Source organism: Prinia subflava, chromosome 1 (genome assembly GCF_021018805.1).
Source record: "Prinia subflava isolate CZ2003 ecotype Zambia chromosome 1, Cam_Psub_1.2, whole genome shotgun sequence".
NCBI lineage: Eukaryota > Metazoa > Chordata > Aves > Passeriformes > Cisticolidae > Prinia > Prinia subflava.
Genome location: NC_086247.1, coordinates 93516983 through 93536451, shown reverse-complemented (window position 1 = coordinate 93536451; position 19469 = coordinate 93516983). Strand labels below are relative to the sequence as shown.

The following is a 19469-nucleotide window of genomic DNA, read 5'->3' as shown; positions in this document are numbered from 1 at the left end:
CAAAGAATCCAAGTTCTCCACAGCAGCTGCTTTCACAATCTCAAGATTTGGAGATTTGAGGTAGGTTCTGAAATTGTTTAGATATTCAGTCACATCCATCAAGACAATGAAAGTAACTCTAGAAGTAGTGATAGTATTAATGATTTGTCATTCCATGTCTTAAATAAATCAAGTCTGAGGAAGAATTTACAACAGGTTTATGAAAAAAAAATGTTGAGCAAAAGAAAACATTTCATTGAAAATGTTGCAGAAAAAATCCAAAAAATTAAGTGTTTAGTTTTATTTAATTAGACACTGTAGAAACACACATCTCTTCCATTTCCTATCAATAAGTTGTCTTCATGATTAAATTATTAGTATTGTGCAAACATAGGAGAGAAAGGGGAACAACCAGTGACTGAAAAAAGACATTTCACAGATGTTTATTTAATCCATGAAGGAGTTTCAATCTGCTGATATATTCTTTGAAAATTTTACTCAGTTTAATGGGATTATATGACAAAACAGACAAAATTTAATAAGCACATTAAAAATAGAGAAGTTTTGATTTGATTTCCTTATTAGCTGTTTTGGTTGGGGTTTTTGTTTGTTTGTTTGTTTTGTTTGCTTTTAGGAAATATAGTATTTATGACATGGAACGATGGTGGCTTAGGAATGTTAGATCATATTTTTTTCAGTTTTATAGGCTTGATAGAATTTTCTATTAATTTAATTTAACTATTACTAACTGCTTAGCATAAAGGTGGAAAAATATACATAGACTGGGATAAATAAAATATCTGTTCAAGTATTTATTCTGAAGTTGTGTAACTAATATATTCAGCTGTATACCATTAAAATAAATACTGTGTTTCATAAGTGTGTTATTACAGGGGTAAGGCAAATAATCCATAGGAACTCTCATGCACAAGAACTCAGGGCAGAGGTTATATCTGTATCTAGGTTATATGATTTAGGGATTTGGGGATTGAATCTTGTACTGTTGAAATCAGGAGCCTTTCTCTTCTTGGTTTTAAAAGCAGGTCCTAGATGAACATATTAAATACTGATACTGGTCATGTACAATGTAGGTTTTTTTCTGTGGAAAGACAAACCTGGTGCTAATAATTGGGTATTTTATACAAAAATATAAATAAATGTGTCCAAGACTGTAATGTCTTGAAAAGATCTTGCTTTTGACAGCTTTAATTATAATCTTGATATGCATTTTAAAATCAGGGAGCAAAAATATAGCAACTCTCACAACTCAGAGCCTGCTTGTGCTGCTCCCTAATTTGTCGGAGGTGTGGTGGTATGAAAATTTACCATGAGCTGAGGAAATATATAGTGTGTCAGTGGTCCTCAGTCAACAGTTGTACTGTTTGCATATTCCTATTGCCCATCTTGAAGATTCATACAGATAGACTGGCATTATTAGAGGGATCTAAAAAGAGGTGAGGGAGTGAAGAGAGCCATCTAGTTTCAATTTTAAAATTGATATAAATACCAAAAAAGAATTAAAATTTGGTGCTTGAAAATATACACAGCTATTGAATTCCTGTACTGAATCATGGTTGATATTTAGAATGGAAAGAATAATTTGGGGTCCCAAGAGTGAATCAGACTCTGTAAAAGATAATTTTGGGGAAATAAATTATATTTATAATATGCAATTAGGAGAGATATTTTTTCCACTGATAAAATAGTGAATTCTCCAGTTTTTAATCTAATAACAGTGAACATTAAAAGCAATCAAAAATTGGAAAACTTGGTGAATGACAGGAGGCTAAAGTGCCTTGTGGACAGGAAAGAAAAGTTAATCTAAGTAGTACTCTAATGTTTTTCTGTTCTAGTGTATTCAACCACTTTTTTATTTATCAGTAAAAAATATCTATGTTAAAGCACCTTTTAGAGAAGGAATGTGAGGTGGACCACTCAGGCACACAGCTCCTGCAAACATATATAGAATGTGTCTGGAAATAACTGTCCAAAAAACTAACCAACTAGCTAACCAAAAGGTCTTTGTGACATTGTTCCTCTCAAAATAATAGGGAAATGATTTTTAGAATAATGTTCAAGCTATTACTTGATATTTGTTAAACTATTTTTAGAATTATTCTATGTTTTAAAATCCTTTCTTTCAGAAGAGATAAGCACTCACAATTTACATTTACTGTGGTCAAATTCACCATCCCTTTTGATTTTGTGCATTATAATGAGTACATAATACATATGAAGGCACAATCTATTTTCCCAGACACTGAGTCTTAAACTAAAAGTTTCCTCTATACCAGGATCAGCATTTGGATCCTGTCCAGGTGATACTGTCTGAATTTGCATGAGTCTTCCTTTTAGCTGATAAATTAATACAACACAGCCATTTTCAATATTTTGTTTTTGTGCTTATTTTAGAGACATATCTAAAGGAAAACCTCATACTTAAGCCTTTCCTGAACATTGAGCATTGTAATTTCCTTCATATTTCTCAGAGTTACAAAAAACACAAGATGAACACTCTAAACTTACCTACAGTGTACACTGCATGCTAAAGAAGCTGTGTGCTTATTTTTTTTCTTTCATGGTTTCATTTTATTAAATTACTATTATCACCTGCTTTTTATCCCGATTTTCCTTTGTTTTGGGAGGAAAAACTCAACAGAAATTCTTTTTTTTTGATTACTTCTGTTACTGGGAGTGTTTCTCCCTTAGCAGTGTGGGCAATCATTTTAGAGATTGCTTGAAGTTTCAAGAAAATTTTGCCAAGTAGGGTCTGATGTCTTGCAATATGACCTAGTTCTAATTAATTTTCTGTGTTTGGGGCACAGCCTTGGAGGGTGGAGGCATCCATCATCTCTGCAACACACAGGAGCAGGAGAGAAGAGTGTTTGCCACGAAGGTTGCTCTGGTGGTGGTTTGCTGGCCATTCAGCTTCCAAAGGTCCTGCTACCCCCAGGCTGTCTGTGTGTTTCCTCTTGGAGCTGCTCATGTCTTGGCTGCTCTGCTCGTGCTCCTGCCAGGTCCTGATGCTCCTTTAATTATCCTTCTTACTTTCACTTAGTAAAGTGAGTGTGCAAAATGGTTCTGACTGTGAGACCCAAGGTCTCACAAATTTCCTGATGAGCAGCACTGGTTTTCACACAGCTGGTTTGTATCCATGGCTGCTCTAAGCTACAGAGCTGAGGGAGGTGTTCGGCTTTGCTGTCCTTCAACATTCACAAGTTTGCTGACCCAGGTGCTTCTATATTAAGCGTGGAGAGAGACAGGCACTTCCAGTGCCATGCTGAGAGGAATGAATCGCCTTTCAACAAGCCAGCCTGGTGCCTGATGCACAATCAGCTCTGCTGTTTAGCTGCTGAAGTAATGAAGTTTTGTAGGAGGACTCTTGTAAAGAAGGCTGTGTCTGCAGGAGTGCACAGCAAAGTCAGCATGCAAGTGAGCTCTAGTTTCCTTTTATTCTCCATTTAACTGTTTGTATTCAAGTGGAATGACAACAGCATCAAGAAATGCAAGTAAATCTTGGCACATGTTGGCCATGAGGTGACTTAAATTTGCCCCCCTCATCTTTCATACTTTGGCACATAAACAGAAAGAGCAGAGTAACAGGTCAGAAAGTTAACTATTAGCCAAGTTTCAAATCTTGCTAGTGTTTCACTAGCCTGGCAGCTCTCTTGTGGTGCTGGCGAGGCAGGTGTTTTGAGCCAGTGATCAGTATCAGATGCAGCTTTTAAATAAACTCATCTGTCATGAGTATTCATGTTTGGGCAGCAGCTGCTCAGCTGTGCTTAGACTGTGGCACTGAGCATGTCAAGTGTCACCCTGCACAGACAAGCTCAGGAAAAAAGTTTCCCTAGGGTTGTTAATATCCTCGTCAATACAAGTCAACAGACATCTCCTGACAAAGTGTGGGAGGAGGAAAATGCACTGTATGAACTAATATAAATTCAGGCTGTGCAAAATCCCTGTGGGCTCCAAGGCAGAACCAGTGTTTCAGGAGGATTGCAGGTAGTCCTGTGATGATGAAGGATGAGAGGGATTCATATCTGACCAGGTATAAAGGGTTTAGCAGATCAAATGCCCTGCTTCTGTCAAACAAAAGCAAAACAAAACAAAAAAGGCTTTTAATTAAGAAACTACTTAATGAAGAAGAGAGAAAGAAACATTAGCATTGAACCTCTGTCCCCTCACATGAGGTTTTGAGCCTGTCTGTGTTCTTGCTTTATCTCTTCAGAACAGACACAGTTTTTTTCATAGAATTCTGGAGATGAGCAGTGACTGCATTAAAATGTCATCTCACAAAGCAGGGGTTTTAAAATGGGATTTTAACAGAGTATTGCCCAAGCAGGCCATGAATAGTAAGCAGAGATATAATGCAAAAGGAGACTATCTTACTTAAATGGGTTTCATTAGCCAACCTGTAAACACACTAGATATGAGTAGACAAGTTATGTGGGGTATTCACAGGCTTGCTTCTCCTAGTAGATAATTTTGAGTTTTCTGCTACATATTCACACTTAACGTGAAGCTTTCAGAATCACCATAGCCTTAGAAGATAAAATATTCTTGAGGGGGAAATTGATAATCTTTTAATTTAAAGGGAAGTATGTCTTATTGGTGTTAGAATATAAAAGTCAAATTACAATGGAGGTGATAAAAGTGGCATCAAGGGAAATAAATGGTGGTCTTCAGTCAAACTTTCATTTAAACCACCTGTATCTGGATGAATTTCATGCATGGTACTTCAGATCAGGGTGTTTTGTTTGTTTGCTTTTTTTTTTGTTAAACATAAACAGAAACCTCTGCAGTAGCTACAAGAGCAGATTTCACCTGTACTGAACTGATTACCGAACTGTTGCCTGTGGAGGCATTTGTTTCACTCTGTGCTCTTTCCATTACTCTATGCCCTGGCTTTATTTGAAGCTTTTGTACTATAACATTCATGTTGCTAAGGATATGGAAAATGTGAGCTTCAGGGAAAGGAAGAGAAACATTACCAAGTGTGCCATGCTGTACAGAGGTAAATGTGCTTAGCTGTCATCAGAAAGAGATTCCCCGTGTAAAAATTTTTAAGTGAAAATCCAAAACTGCACTTTGAGCTTGTCTGTCAGTAGCCCTCTTGTATAGCTATTTGTCTGCTTTTATTAGAGGTGGTCTTTTTCTTTAGGATTTGGGGTTTGTTTTCTTTTTTTAAATTTTCTTATACTGGAATATTTGAGTTATCATCTCCTTTTCACATGAGTATTTGCATGATATAGGAATATATAGGCCTGTATCTCTAAAATACACCCAATCTGGGACCATCTAGGTCAGATCATAAGCAGTAAAGGTGTCCCCAGAATTTAAATATAAATTTGGCATTAGATTGCAAAAGATCCTCAGAATAACACTCCCTGGAGTTTAAAAAACATGCTAATACATTCCTGTTAATTTGAAGCCCTATTTCTCTCCTGGGGTTGAGCCTTAAACTAATAATGTGGCCAGGGGATTATTGTTAGTTGAAGAAAAAGTATTAGCCACAGTTACGCAGAAGACTGAGAACTGTGAAATCTAGAGAAAAAGGTCAGTAGAAGTATCATTTTGGAACATAAGGGGAACAGGAAGGAAAAAAGCCATCAGCAATATTCATGTATTCTGTGCATAATGCCATATATTCTCTTGGCTTCTAAAGCTTTCTCAGATTACTCCTGTTCCATGGCTTTCTCTTACCCACATGGGTGAAATGCTCTGATGTTGCCTAACTGCAGTTCTCAGTTTTGATTTACTGATTTCACCAGATGTCAGACAGCTGAGGAGCTGGCTGACATTACCTGTCGGAAGGTCTTTGTGGGTGACTGACTTCCATGGAAGATCAGAGATCAGACCTGTCTGTATCTGCTGGAGAGGCTGGAAAACAGAAGTTCCAGTTCTTTTCTGCTGGTGCAAGCTGCAAATGAAATAAGACTCGAAAGCAGCTGTTTAGTAACAACATAGATAATGTATAATTCAAAGTATGACAGAGGTCAACAAAGGGTGAATTCTAATAGCACTGTCCTGTGGAAATAATAAACTTTTGTGATAAATGCTCAGAGAAAGCACAGGGAGATAAGCTGCTTGCATGTCTGCTTAGCTATTAAGATCTTTTATCGAAAGTGTAAACACTGTAAATACAGTGCAGTTTGCATAATTGAAACAGCAGATGGGACAAATTTTGTTTTAGGAAATTGGTAGTGATACAAATTATTCAACCCTCAATGGTCAGAAGCTCCTGAAATAGTCTTAAAAATGAGACTTGACAAATAATCACTGTTTTCTTATGTTTGCTTCCTGAGCCATTAGATGTGGGTCATATTTTGTTTTCTCACTTATATAATTCCTGGACTCTAGTCCTTGCAGCTTGAAAAATACCTGTTATTGTCAGCCTGGCAACAAAAATCTGAGAGGTAACAATAGCCTAAAAGTGACACTGAGTCTTAAAGAGATAGTTTCAAATTTTGTAGTTTGTCAAACAAAACTGTTGTTTGTCAATGGGTCTGCAACAGAACTGATGGTTAAAAAGGAGGAAAAATCATTTGATGGAAACTGAATCTGATGCGTAGAAACAGAGGTGTAAGGGGAAATTTCAGTCAGCTTTCAGCTGCAGCCTGCCTGCAGCCCATCTAATCCAGTAGCTGCTAATTCATTAGGATAAACTCTGAGAGGATTAGCCTGTATGAGCCTGTACAATGGCCAGGAGTGGCTCTTGGTGCCGTGGCGCTGCCTGCCAATGAAGGCAGGCTGACCGCAGCTGGGGCGGCTTTCCAGGGCACCCTGAGTGCTGGGGCTGCTGTCTTGGCACGGAGCAGATCAGGCGTCCCTGTGTCTCCCCAAGGGCTGCACGCTGCCAGCATCACTCCCGGATGAAAAGCCTGGTACTGGGCCCTCCACAGAATGTGGCAGCATAGGAAATGGCTGGGAGTCACCTACTCACTCCTGTCTCCACTGAGGATGGGTATCTCCTCTTGTCCCTGGGTTCCCTCCCACATCTGTCCCCTTTTTTTTCCCGTTAAATTCGATTTATCCCTCCAAAATTTGTCCCAGCTTTGGAGGACTTGTGATGGGAATGAAAAGACAGCTTTCCAATTGCAGCTAACGCAGGTGGAGAACAGGGAATTGGTAATTAACTGGGAGCCACTGCATGAGTGTGGGGCAGGCAGCTGAGATGCCTCTGTGCATGCACAGACCAAGTCCTGCCTGAACTGTGGAAACGGCAAGGATGTACATTTTCTACAACAATCTCTTTGGAAGTTCTGGGCTAGATATTTTGCTCCCTGGGCATGTGGGTGGATTTCTCCTGACATGATTAAAATTTGATCCAACATCTTCAAGCCTAATCCCTTTAACTGTTTGAAGCCGCTGCATTTTGCTCTCCCTGAGTGTATTCCACGCTCTTTTGGATAGGTGTAAGCTCACTGCATTTCTGAACAATATTTCTGCTGCTTTTACGTGTCAGAAAGTGGCTGTTAAAGCTGATGAAGTGGCTGACCCAAAGTCACAGGGAGCCTGAGGCTAGGACCAAGTTTTTCTGCAGCAGTGTTGCTCTTCTCCTGTTCTCCTTGTACAGAATAGCCCCACAGACATGAGGCTCCTTGCTCCTGTATCAGCAGCACTGCATCCTTGTCTTCAGACTAACCAAATCACTGAGCCAGCCATTGCTCCATCTCCTCCAGGCTGTTGTTGGCTGTTTAGTGCCTCACCAAGGGCACAGAGACAGCAGCTGGCTACTGCTGCACATGGTCAAATGAGAGATAGAGGGAGATAAAAGACATAGTGGCATTTCTTTGTCAGTGGCAGCTGACAAACTGTAAGGAGGACTGAGGTTTTGAAGGGCACTCAAATCATTAGATTGTGGTTATCTGTTGGGACATGGTGATAAAATGGGGAGCAGAGAGAACTCTGATAAACTGCCTTGCATAGGCAACATGGCAGATCAGCTGTGGGGATGAAAAGCAAATAAGTGTTGAGGTGGAAAAATGGGCAAGGAGACACTTATGAACATTCTGAGAACAAAGTGAGAAAGGGCAGGCTTTGAAGAACAAATATACTGATGGTTTAAATCTGTCCAAGCTGAGAGGTAAAGCCCTTTCACAGACTTTAACAGCTCCTCCAAAATTCAATCTACTAGAACAGAAGGGACTTTCATTTTCATGTAAAATTAGTAAGTAGCTGAGTAATCCTCTGTTTCCTGTACTTTTCTCTATTTTGATGTGAACAGTGGTAAAGCTCAAGAGGGAAAGTTTTCAATCAAGTAATTGTTCTGTTAATTGCAATGCACAATTAAGTGCCAGGGGCTGGTGTTAACTGCATAAAGTGGCAAAAATTCACTGGCTGAGAGGAACTGTACAGTGAGAGGTAGACACCTGGTGAAAATGTAACTTTTTTGTGTTTTCTGCAGCACCCTGTAAATTAAGTATAGCAGAACAACATTGTTTCTCACAAAATATTCCTGTCAAGATATTGCTTGTTGTAAATCATGGGATAAGGTGACAAACAGATGCTTGTATTGCTAAGACAGGCTGCACAGGTCCTGCGCAAGGAAAGATTACTCTGAAACATCTTGACATGTTTGGGATGTTTCAGATTTTGCATCTTGTTCAGTAAAGGCATAGTGCTCTGGGTGCACACAATAAAATCATTGGCCTTCTCAGTTCACCCTGGTGGGGATCTGGTGTTGGCAACTGTATGCTACAGCTGTGCCTTCAGCATGGCTCTGGCAGGCGTCCCTGGCTCTGCTCAGATTCCTTCCATTCACTGCTGCCCTTTTCCTGCTCTGAAGGAGGAGGTGTTTGCAGAAACAAGCTCCCTTTTCCTCCAGTCCAGCCTCTCCTTAGTTGTCAGCCCTGTGAAATCCATAAACAAAACACTGCCTGCTGATTTCCGACCTGCTTTTTTGCAGCACAGCAGCTGACACCCTTGGTGCAAGATGTTTTAACTCCAGCTGATAATTCTGCTCCATTGATTTTTACATTTGATTTGGGGAGAAACACTGGCTGCACTACATGTATCGTCTAGTTCCCATCAAGAGCAGTGAGAACACTGGTGCACAGCAGCGGGGTTGTTGTGCCTTGTGCTTTTATACCTTTCTTTAATAATAATAAATTCATTTTCAGTAAAGAAAATAAATCTGGCAGGGCCCTGTTAATGGGTTTTCAATGGCCTTATAAAGCAGGGCATATGTTGCTTGAATTCTTTCCACTCCAGCCCTTTCCAGCTCTTTCCCTAAGCTGCAGTAGTAATTATCTGTTTGGGGTGCCTGTGATATTCATAACACAAATATTCTTTCAATACAGAAGTGCACCCTCACCTCTGGGCAGGATAAACCCAGGACCAAAGGGCCTTGACCACTGTCACAAGGTTGACCATCCAAGAACAATCAATTTCTAAATGTGCTTGAACCTTGGGTGACCTGAATTATAGCAGCAAGTATTACAAGCTGGGACATCTGGTGGACAATAAAACTTTTTTTTTTATTTGTTTTTACATGAAGCAGCTGTACTTGAACAGATGACCAGGGGCTGTGCAATCAAAGTGTGAATAGCTGAATTAGCAAATTATATTGGGCTTTTTAAGCACTTATTTGAATGCTGCATGCTCTTTTTAAAATTTTGCTTTATTAACATCTACCAAAAATGCAGCAGTGTTGGCATTATGGTTATTAGTGACTTATTTGCTTCATTAAAATTTACAGCACGTTTTACATTCACCATCTGGGATAGCTTCTACCATGTTTATGGTTTAAATGCAACTTAAAACCAGGCCTACTAGTCTAAAATAAAAGATTTTATAGATGAAATTCTTTATTTGGATGCCAGTGTTACCTTTTTTTGCTAGGGTGCAAACAGAATTCTATTTTGCTCGGTTACTGTGGTACAATCTAGTGCTAGGATACAGAAAAATATTTCTGCTTTCAATAAAAGATGTTGTTGTACATGAGGCAAAGGTCAATTGTGCTATTACTTGGAAAGCTGCATCTTATGGGGTATGGCTGGGGTGGGAATTAGACAGCTCAGAGAGACTTCAGACTGAAGGACCTTCTGGGTCACTGAGTCTAAATCCCTGCTATTGCAAGTAACTACCTTGGATAATCCCTTTCCAAAGAGCTGGAGCAAGAATAAGCAATGCAAGGCAAACGTGGTGAGAGGCAGCACACAGGAGCACAGCTCTGAACCTGAGCTAATGTTTCCGGATTTGCACTGCCTTGCTCCTAATCATTTCAAAGCCTTGCCAGAGTGGGTTTTCACTCAATTGCATATGCATAGCTTTCAATTCTTCCTCCCTTTTCCTGCTTTGCTTTACTGCTGAGCAGCGAGGATGGGACACCCATTTTCTTACTTATTCAGGCTGGAAGTGTGGAAAGGATGTGTGCTGAGAGGTCAAAATGGAGGGAGATGGAAAGGAGCATTTGATATACTAAGAGCTAGTACTGTGAGTGTCTTCCCCACTGTTCTGAGCCTGAAAAAAGTCAAATTTGAAATTCAAAAGAGTGTTCTTTTTTTTATTGCTCCTTGAGAGTCCAAACATTGAAAAATGTATTCACTCTCTTTTCCCCTCACATCCCTCACCTTCTTTATTCTGCAAAGAAAACATATGTTCTGCACAAAAAAAAAAAAAAAAAAAAAAAAAAGAGCAAAAAATTAGTAAAAGCTGTAGTTCTTAGCAGCTCTGTGAGCACACAGGCCCTCATTGGGTCACAATATGGGAACTACAGATACATTTGGATGTCTCAGGATCTTACAGGTTTACATGTGCTCTTGCGACTCTTCCCTAATTTCATCTAGTATTTAGATGTGTAGCTCATGTGCTGGAGAAATGACAATAACCTGGACATTGTGTGTGGTCCATACCCTTGATTTTTTTGTGATTTCCTACTGGAGCCTCATAATGAGAAATATTTGCAGATCCTATAGATTTCAGCATTATCTGAGAAATGCAGTTGTGTGAGTAGCGTTTTCTGCCTCTTCTGCTGTGACTCTCTCTAGGCTTCAGTGCAAATTCCATGCTGTTTCTTTTCTTTTTTAAAGCTCTTGTATCACGTGGATTTTTTTTTTTTTCTGTTTTGCCTTGCATATCAAGGTAATAATATAATAATTCAATAATTGTTTACCAGTGGAGCTGCCTGGAACTGCCTTAGAAGGGAGAAAATGATGAATATGATTGATTAATAATAATCTGATCAAAAATCTTGGAGCTTTTCTCTTTGAAGTGACTTCCTGTCTTAGTGCCCTTGAAAATTCTCTTACTAGTAGATCATGAATAAGCAAGAATGAAATGTGGAAAATACATGTAACATTGGTTGTGGTGCATAAATTTAAATGGAGAGCAGGTTTAAAATGTAATGTCAACTTTTCTATCTGTCTTATAGATTGAATTCAGTTGGAAAATGGATGCTGAGATTTTTTGGGAGTTTCTACACCTGTTTATGTGTTTTCATATATTTAATTCTCCAGTTATAATACTTGGTTACTCACATTACCTACAGACGTGTCAGAGCTATTAATGCTTCTTTATTTCTCTGTAATTTTTATTGACTCTTAATTATTATCAATTCAATATTCTATTTTTAAAAACTTTTCTTTTGATGAAATAACTGTCAACACATTCAGTTTCTTGGTTGATGTGCTTTGTCTCTGCTCTTCCTCTCTTTAGACAGCTAAAAGTGATTCTTGAGATCCTAAGATGAGTGCAAAACACTCCTAGTTTGGGGTTTTTTTGTCCATTCTTGTAATCTTGTTGCATATATTTCTTGCCTTTGTATTGAAGCTTTCTTGGTTTCTCTCACCTGTTAGTGCTGTGTTTTGGAATGCTTTTTGTTTTGCTGTTTCTTTTCTCTTTTTACCTCTACCTACTCACACTCTTTTTACCTTCTCAGTGATTGAAATTAGAGCATGCAAAAGCCACCACCCTTGTTTTCCTATTTCTGTTTTTTCACAGATATCTTAATGCAATAGACTTGGCAAATGAGGGCTGCCTGTTTGTGTGCTGATTTTGTTTGTGGGTGGGGTTGCTTTTGCTCATGCTTTGTTAGTCTGTGTGTTAATAGTATATGGTTGAGCTGCTTAGCAGGTCTAAGCCCTCTCATGAATAATAAAAACAAGATGAAAATGAGTTGTTGCTACAAAATTGTCTTTAAAAACTGGAGGAATGTTTGATTTTTGGACATGCCAGTTCTGAATAATGGACAACAGGTATGTGAAGATAAATGAAATTTTGTTTGCTAGTGATGTTAACTACTACAGATTGATGGATCAATACTTAGATGCAGTTACAGGCAGAGCTGAATGCTAAATTAAATAGAGGCTCCCGAGTGCTGTAACGTAGACGTTGCATTATGGAAATGTAGTTCTAATATATTGACCTACATTCTGCACTCTTTAAAGCAATACTGCTAAGCATACCTATTTTAAATGTCTGCCTTTCCCAGGCAGTCTTACCTCTCATAATCTGAGCCTCTGCCTTCAGTCATCTAGAACTGAAATTTGTCTGACTGCATTTGATTTATATAACATCCTATTGCTCAAGGGATGGACAGTTCCCGGGTAATATCTGTTTCAAAACAGTTATTAGAAGACTGGAAGCCATGAAGAAAGGGGGAGGAACATCCAGAAAAAGGAAGCACATAGAAAATCACAATCTTTAGTAAAACTAAGTGAAATAGTTCCATGGCCCTGGTTCATACCCCTTCTTATCATTCACAGAACAAAAATCAAAGGCACTTCCCATCTAGGCGATTTAAAATATGAATTTAAAAAAACCAAAACAAAAGAAAAAAAGAAAAAGAAAAAAAAAAACAAACCAAAAGAAACATAAAGACTGACGCTCTCAGCATAAACTGTCCTTCCATCACGGTGATTTGGCAAATTAGATACTCAGTAGAAGGAGTGTAGGTTGGTGTGTAGTAAACCATCATGCAGATTCTGTGCTGGCAAGGAGAATGGTCTCATCTTGATTTCTGCATTCCTAAAATTCTTATAATAGAGATTAGCATCAATATACAGTGGTCTTTTTTTATTCATATAAAATTTACAAAGATAAAACAATCTGGATGAGAGACTACAGTAAATATGAATTTTCAATTTCATATGTAAATAATCTCATCTCTTTTGATTGAGCATTTAAGCAAAAGTTTAAATTTCACTGTGTGGTCCTATTGATCTCCCATTGAAAAATTATGCATGAGTTAGATATTTGTTAAATAATTGATGTTATTTGAGAAAAAAAAATTTCTATCTTTCCCTTTTAGTATTTATAATCATATGATCTCTGTCACTGTTTGCAAGTTCTGACTTTGTAAATACCTGAATATGGCAGAAATCTCAAATATGGGCTTTACAGCAGAATATATGGTGTTCACAGGCTCTGAGATTCATCTAACTTTCCTCATGTATGACTGTTTTCTTTGTGAAATTGATCTCCCTTCTCTCTGAACTAATACATAATCTTTCCACTCAACTCACTTTTCAATGAAAACGCTCAATTTTTTTTAGGAAATAAAGCATAAATTGTGTTTGGCAATACATAAGCATAAAATCTAAGGGCAATAAGCATTTTATAATTCTTTAATCCTACTTTAGAGTTACAGAAAGCACTGGCTGATATATGTTGCTTTTATTCAAACAGTGTAATATTTGCCTGTTGTGTCCCAAACTCCCTAAATTCCACGTTTACATGAACAATGATTTTTGGGGTAGGGGAGAAGCAGGAAGAAATGGCCATATGGAAGAATATCAGACTAGATCTGACCCCTTCTCCCCTAGGTTTGGCGTAGAATAGAAGCCAGAAGATTTCACATTGATGTTGGGCAAATAATTTTCTTTCCCACTGCTTCTCTTGTCTTCCACTTCTTTGTGCTTCCTTTGTTTGGACTGTGATTTCTTTGGTGAAGAGACATTGTGCATTTATTTCAGAATGACATATGCACTGAGACAAAGTTTGTCCTGTCTCATAGGGGACTGCTGAGTGTGTGTTCCTCTCCTTCCTCTACATCAAAGGTAAATGCATCTTATTCCTCCCATGACCTTCTGGCACACTCCTTCAGCTGTGACTGTCTTATTAACTTTAAATGCTCCAATGTGATCTTTTTAAATATACATTTTAAGAAGTCTCTTCAGATTATATATTACTTTGTAGTTATCATTAGTTTAAATAAATTTATTATTAGTTTATTTTCTTTTCTAGATGTTCCACAGCTGTTCTGATACCGAACATGTTAAGAAAGAAGTTATGAGCATCTACTAAATCCAGATACTAAAGAATTCTAAGAAGCTCATATAGTCTACAAAAGAAAAACACCCAATCCCCAATGCCTTGGAAATACTACTCTTTTAGGAAGCATCAACAATTTTTAGTGATATTCTGAAATCAAACAAGAAAGCACCAAGACATAGAGGCTCTTGTGACTGAATCTAAGAAGACCTGGAGAGAAAGGCTGTTCAGCTTTCAGAAGTTCAAAGGACTCCAGAAATCAGCAGCCTGCACAGGGTATAAGGTAAAATTCCAGTTCAACCCAAGTCAATGAGCGTTTTGAAACAAAGAGACAACTAAAAATCACTGTCATCCTTATCCAGGTTTTTTCTTGAAGAAATATTAGACTTACCAACAGAATTTAGAGTCTGGCACATAGGGAAAACATATTTGCCTATTAGATAGCCACATTTTTCTTTACGTTCTTCTCACTGCACCACAGATAACTATTTTCTTGGGTTTTTTTTCTTGTTTCTTTCTCCCCCTTTTGTGTTGCTGTAGGGTCTTTGAAATTGGATGGGGAAAATAAATTGCAAGGTTCTTTGCCATTAGTGTAAAATGAAATCTTGGAGAGCTTTATGGGGACTGCCCATAAAAGGGTAGTCCATAAAGGAGCTGTTAATGAGACTTTATTAACCTCAGACTATATAGCATGAAATATTATGGTATAAATAAATGTGGTGCCGGGGCCAAGCTGCCTAATAAATGGCATGATAGAGGGGATCGAGTGCCTAGGGAGTTATGAAATAGAGCATTTCCCCTCCAAGTCACTATTTTAAATTCACCATGGGTTGGCAGTGACTGAAGGCCATTATTATCCAGTGATTCTTAAACAGGCTGTGTGAAATAAATTAGAGGTCTTGGTTCATTTCCTTAGGGAAAGAGGTCTATGCTCCAGGTTACAGGAATTGTCATCTCAGTTCAAGGCTCAGCACAGGAACTGCACTTGGAAAGGATGTGGCCAAGGAATCACTCTTTTGCCTTGTGCCTTGTCCCCCTAGCACTCTACAGCATTGCCATGCTGTGGTGTGAGAGTAAATACTGAGGGTTCTTGCAGAGGCTCATCCTTTGGATATGCAAAAGGTTTTGTTTCAGACCATTACCAATAATATCCTCTGAGGGCTTCTTTCTGTACCCTGCTCTGATAAATTAATGCTATATTTAATAGTGCTCTTGGTACAAATAAATGAAAGAACTTATGGAAATAGGTATAGCTGTGGTGAATATAATGAAGAATGAAGTCCTTTGTAATTACTAAATTCATTTAAAAGGAATAATGATTTATTATAAAGTCTTGCTTGGCAGTAAGGAAGAAGATGGGCAGTTTGTAAGTCTATTTCTAACTTTTAAGTGAATTCTCATCATCCAGCCTAATTAAATGGCATACTATTAGTTTTTAATAACCTGGGAAAATGAAATTACAATTGTATAAACCGTTGACTAATGATTTCTTCAGCAAACCCAAGAGAATTAAATATATAAACCTATAAGAAAACTAATTTAACTTGAAAAAGGAAGGAAACAGCAAGGTAAACTCATGAATGGACTCCATTCAAAAAAATTGGAAGTAAAATGAAAATATTAGAAAGAAAAGGGAGTGTTTTCTCTCCAAATTTGTGATTTCTTCCTTTTCACTTATGCTTACCTTTGTAACTTTGTTTCTTTTCTTTTTATTTTCAAGTAGTCTATTGGCAAATGGAAGAATGAGGAGGAGCGAACTTGCTGATGTCCTCGTGAAGTAAAGTAAACAGATGCAGGTTAAACACTATTAGTTTTAAATGTCGTTGAGTATGTAGATAAAAAAAAAATCCCCAAATTTGCAATTTACCCTTGGAGTTGTGTGGGGTTTTTTTTGGTTTGTTTGTTTGTTGTTTTTTTAAATTTTTTTAAATTTTTTTTTTTAAATTTTTTTTTTTTTTTTAGTCCTGTGTTGATATGCTTGGTACAGGGAGATAAAGAGCAGGATTTTAGTGGGATTTTTACTGTGCTCTCATTTTTTGGCAGATCCTGAGTTATAATATGAAAAGTAAGCCTAAGATCTATCAAGTCCTGGTGGATTCCAAGGTTAGTTGGGTTTTACGCAGTGAACGTGGTCAATTAATTTCAAAATAGGACAGCAGACAATTACAAGGTAAAAACAACCTACCAACCTCTTCAAATAAAAATACCCACAAATGCCTCCAAGTATCTGGCCTTCCTTATTTGGAAAGAAACTAAACTCTTTGCATTTATTTATTTATTTGCCTCTCTCCCTTTGAAATAAAAACTATAGCTAGATCTGAACAGGAGACCTCAGCTGGGACTTAATTAGAGGAGTTTGGACTGGGAAACGACAGTCTCAATACTATTATACTGCTATGCCACAGCCTTACTTCTGCTTCTCCTGTGAATATAATTAATGTCCTGTGCCTCTTCTTAATAGCAGCAGTAACTCCAGCTCAGAGACTTTATTGCTCCATGGCCCAAGGAGAATGCCTCTGCATTTCTGGGCTCAGCGTCATCCGTCAGATAGATTGGCCCTGTCTCTGGGAAGGGCTGTTACACACTCAGTTAAGGCATTGTTCCCACATGTCTTGTGGGAAAGCAGTCATTTACCAGACATGTATCAGATGCGTGGACTCTTTTTTGTTGTTGTTGTTTTTCAGTGCTCTATTGCTCTTTCTCTCTTCCCATGTATTAACTGTGTACCCTTATAGCATTCCTATTTTCCTCAGTGGCCATGCAGAATCTCTTATTGTGTCTCATAGGCTACATTTTCTTCATCTGGAACACAGAAGGGAGGATATTTGCTTCCTGATGTCGAGCAGCAGCACCTGCCAAGCCACACAGTAAATAAATGGCAGTATGACAAGGAATGGGATACCTCTAAAAGAGCAGTCTCTGTAAGACAGTTTGACACCCTCAGTGGTAAATTAGCCATGAGGCTCTGAGCCTCATTCCGTGATCTGTCACTCACAGAGGAACAAGAGAGGACATATCTGTTATCTTCCTTGATCCCCCCTGATACAGCAGCAGTAGTTGGCTTTCAACAAGGAGGGACTGGTCAGCAGGATGGCGTAGTTGTTTGTGTATTTGGTTGGTTGGGTTTTTGTCACTTCCAAAAGACATCTCCAGCTTTGGAAAGCCTTATAATGACAAGATCAGGTGCCACAACTGCAGGTGTGAGGAAGAGTGGAAGCTTTCATTAGCAGCATGTGTGTTTTCTGAGACAACTGAAGCCAGTTTCTACCATACATGCATGAATTGTCATGGCCTGAGGAAGAACAGGAGTTTGTCCAGCTTTTAAGTCCATGGTTAGTGTAGTAAGAGCTGGGCTCAGAGAAGTAATGGCTGGCTGCTTGGACAGCATGTATCTACCAACAGTGGAGCAATGTATAAGAGTGGATAAGAAATGGAAGAAATTCTCTTTGTTTAGCTTAATTGTTATTTGTCCCCCTTCCCTACTACAACCACTTTCCAAATTCTCAGCAGGATTAATCATAGACTCATAGAATAATCAAGGCTGCAAAAGACCTCTAAGAGCATTGATTCCAGCCTTTAACCCAGCACTGCCTCTTTACCACTAAATCACATCCCCAGGTGCTACACCCATGTGCCTTTTGAACACTTCCAGGGATGATAACTCCATAAATCCCAGAGAGCTAATTCCAGTGCCTGACCACCCTTTTGGTGAAGAATGTTTTCCTAACAATTAATCTAAACCTCCTCTGGCACAACTCAAGGACACTTCCCCTTGTCCTGTTGCTGGTTGTCTGGGAGAAGAAAATGACCCCCACATGGCTCTATACTCCTTTCAGGCAGTTGTAGAAAGTGATAAAGTCTCCCCTGAGCCTCCTTTTCCCCAGGCTAAACACCCCAGACTCTTCTTTGTCTTTGTGGGCTCTGACTGGGCAAATCTGTTGTCCTTGGCTGGCTACATTAATGTGTAATCAACATGTAAAAAGAGGTCATCCTGGCTAAAGAGCCCACGTGATAAGCACATGTGTGCGTAGGCGGGAGACATTTGAAGATGACAAGGAAACTTGCACATTACTTCTCTCTGAACTTTGAACAGGACAACCTTAAAATACCTTCTTATGTATTTCTTCTTGACTGTTGAATCAAAAGCTTGTCCTGAAAATGTCTAGGATTCTTGGTAGAAATGCATGGTCTACATGTAAAACAAAACAGTGTCAAGACTTAAGCCAACTAAAACCTTTTTCTTCTCTTACAGATATATTTTTCCGTGGCTCTTGAAATGCTTGGGAAATAGGAACGAAGGAGGAAGTAGTCTTACGTGATAAGCCAATACTTTCTTTTTCTGCTGATTTTCCAGGCGGCTTCTGGTGGAGCCATGTAAGGATATGGCCCTTTGCTACTCATCAGAGCACCACTGATCAATTCCTACGGCATATATGCTACACATGCTACTTTAGTGCTCCATTTCTGCAAACTATTGGAAATCTTATTCAAAAGAATTAGCTTTCTCTCAAAGAAACAACATATAGCACCAACTTGTACTCTTGCTCTCAGTTGATAAGAACATACAAAATCTGAATTTTGCTCTTGGACTGTGGTGTATATTCTTCTTACACAAACTCCAGGCATGTTAAAGATGGTGTTTCAAAGGTAATAGTTAAGAAACCAAAGTAGTTTCTCCATCTGTCTTTGAAGTAGAAGCAAGCTTTATTTTTTGTAGTTCCATACCACAACGTACCACATATGCCCAAGTGTGTACAAGCCAAGGAGGCAACAGTTTCACAAAGCAACCAAATTTGAGACTGAGATGCCCTCAGAGATTTTTAATCATTAGCCTCTAGACGGTACTGTTTAAGGGATGTGAGGGAATATTGATGTTTCTTTGTCCCTGTACGTTCCCTTTACCACACGCATGTAAAGCGTATTAAAAGGTTACTTCCTCATTCTCGTTTAAATGTGAATGTCATATGTTTGCACTGCTAATTCCTTCTTAAAACTGCTTGATCTCTCATATTGATTTATATATATGTTTAATAAATAGTTTCTTTACATGTTCTTTATTGTTGATTCTCTCAAGGAATGATTTTAACAGTACTGAGACTAAACTAATATGGAAAATTAATTTTGAGAAAAAATGGGGGAAAATGGTCTGTAAATTAGTCTTCTGTGATCTCTGGTCAAAACAGAGCTTTGCCAAGTGCCATTAAATAACAACTGACCAAGACAGAAACCTTGACAAATAAGCTTTCAAAGACTGTCCAGCTGTAATGCCTCTTCTA

General features: G+C 38.4%; 1 long non-coding RNA gene across 1 annotated transcript; it reads left to right on the top strand.

Annotated features, from left to right (window-relative positions):
* On the top strand, positions 1-14677 carry LOC134562690 (uncharacterized). The gene is made up of 3 exons (XR_010083243.1): positions 1-60; positions 13937-13979; positions 14167-14677. It is a non-coding gene; the product is annotated as an uncharacterized LOC134562690 (long non-coding RNA).
* The last annotated feature ends 4792 nt before the right edge of the window (positions 14678-19469 follow it).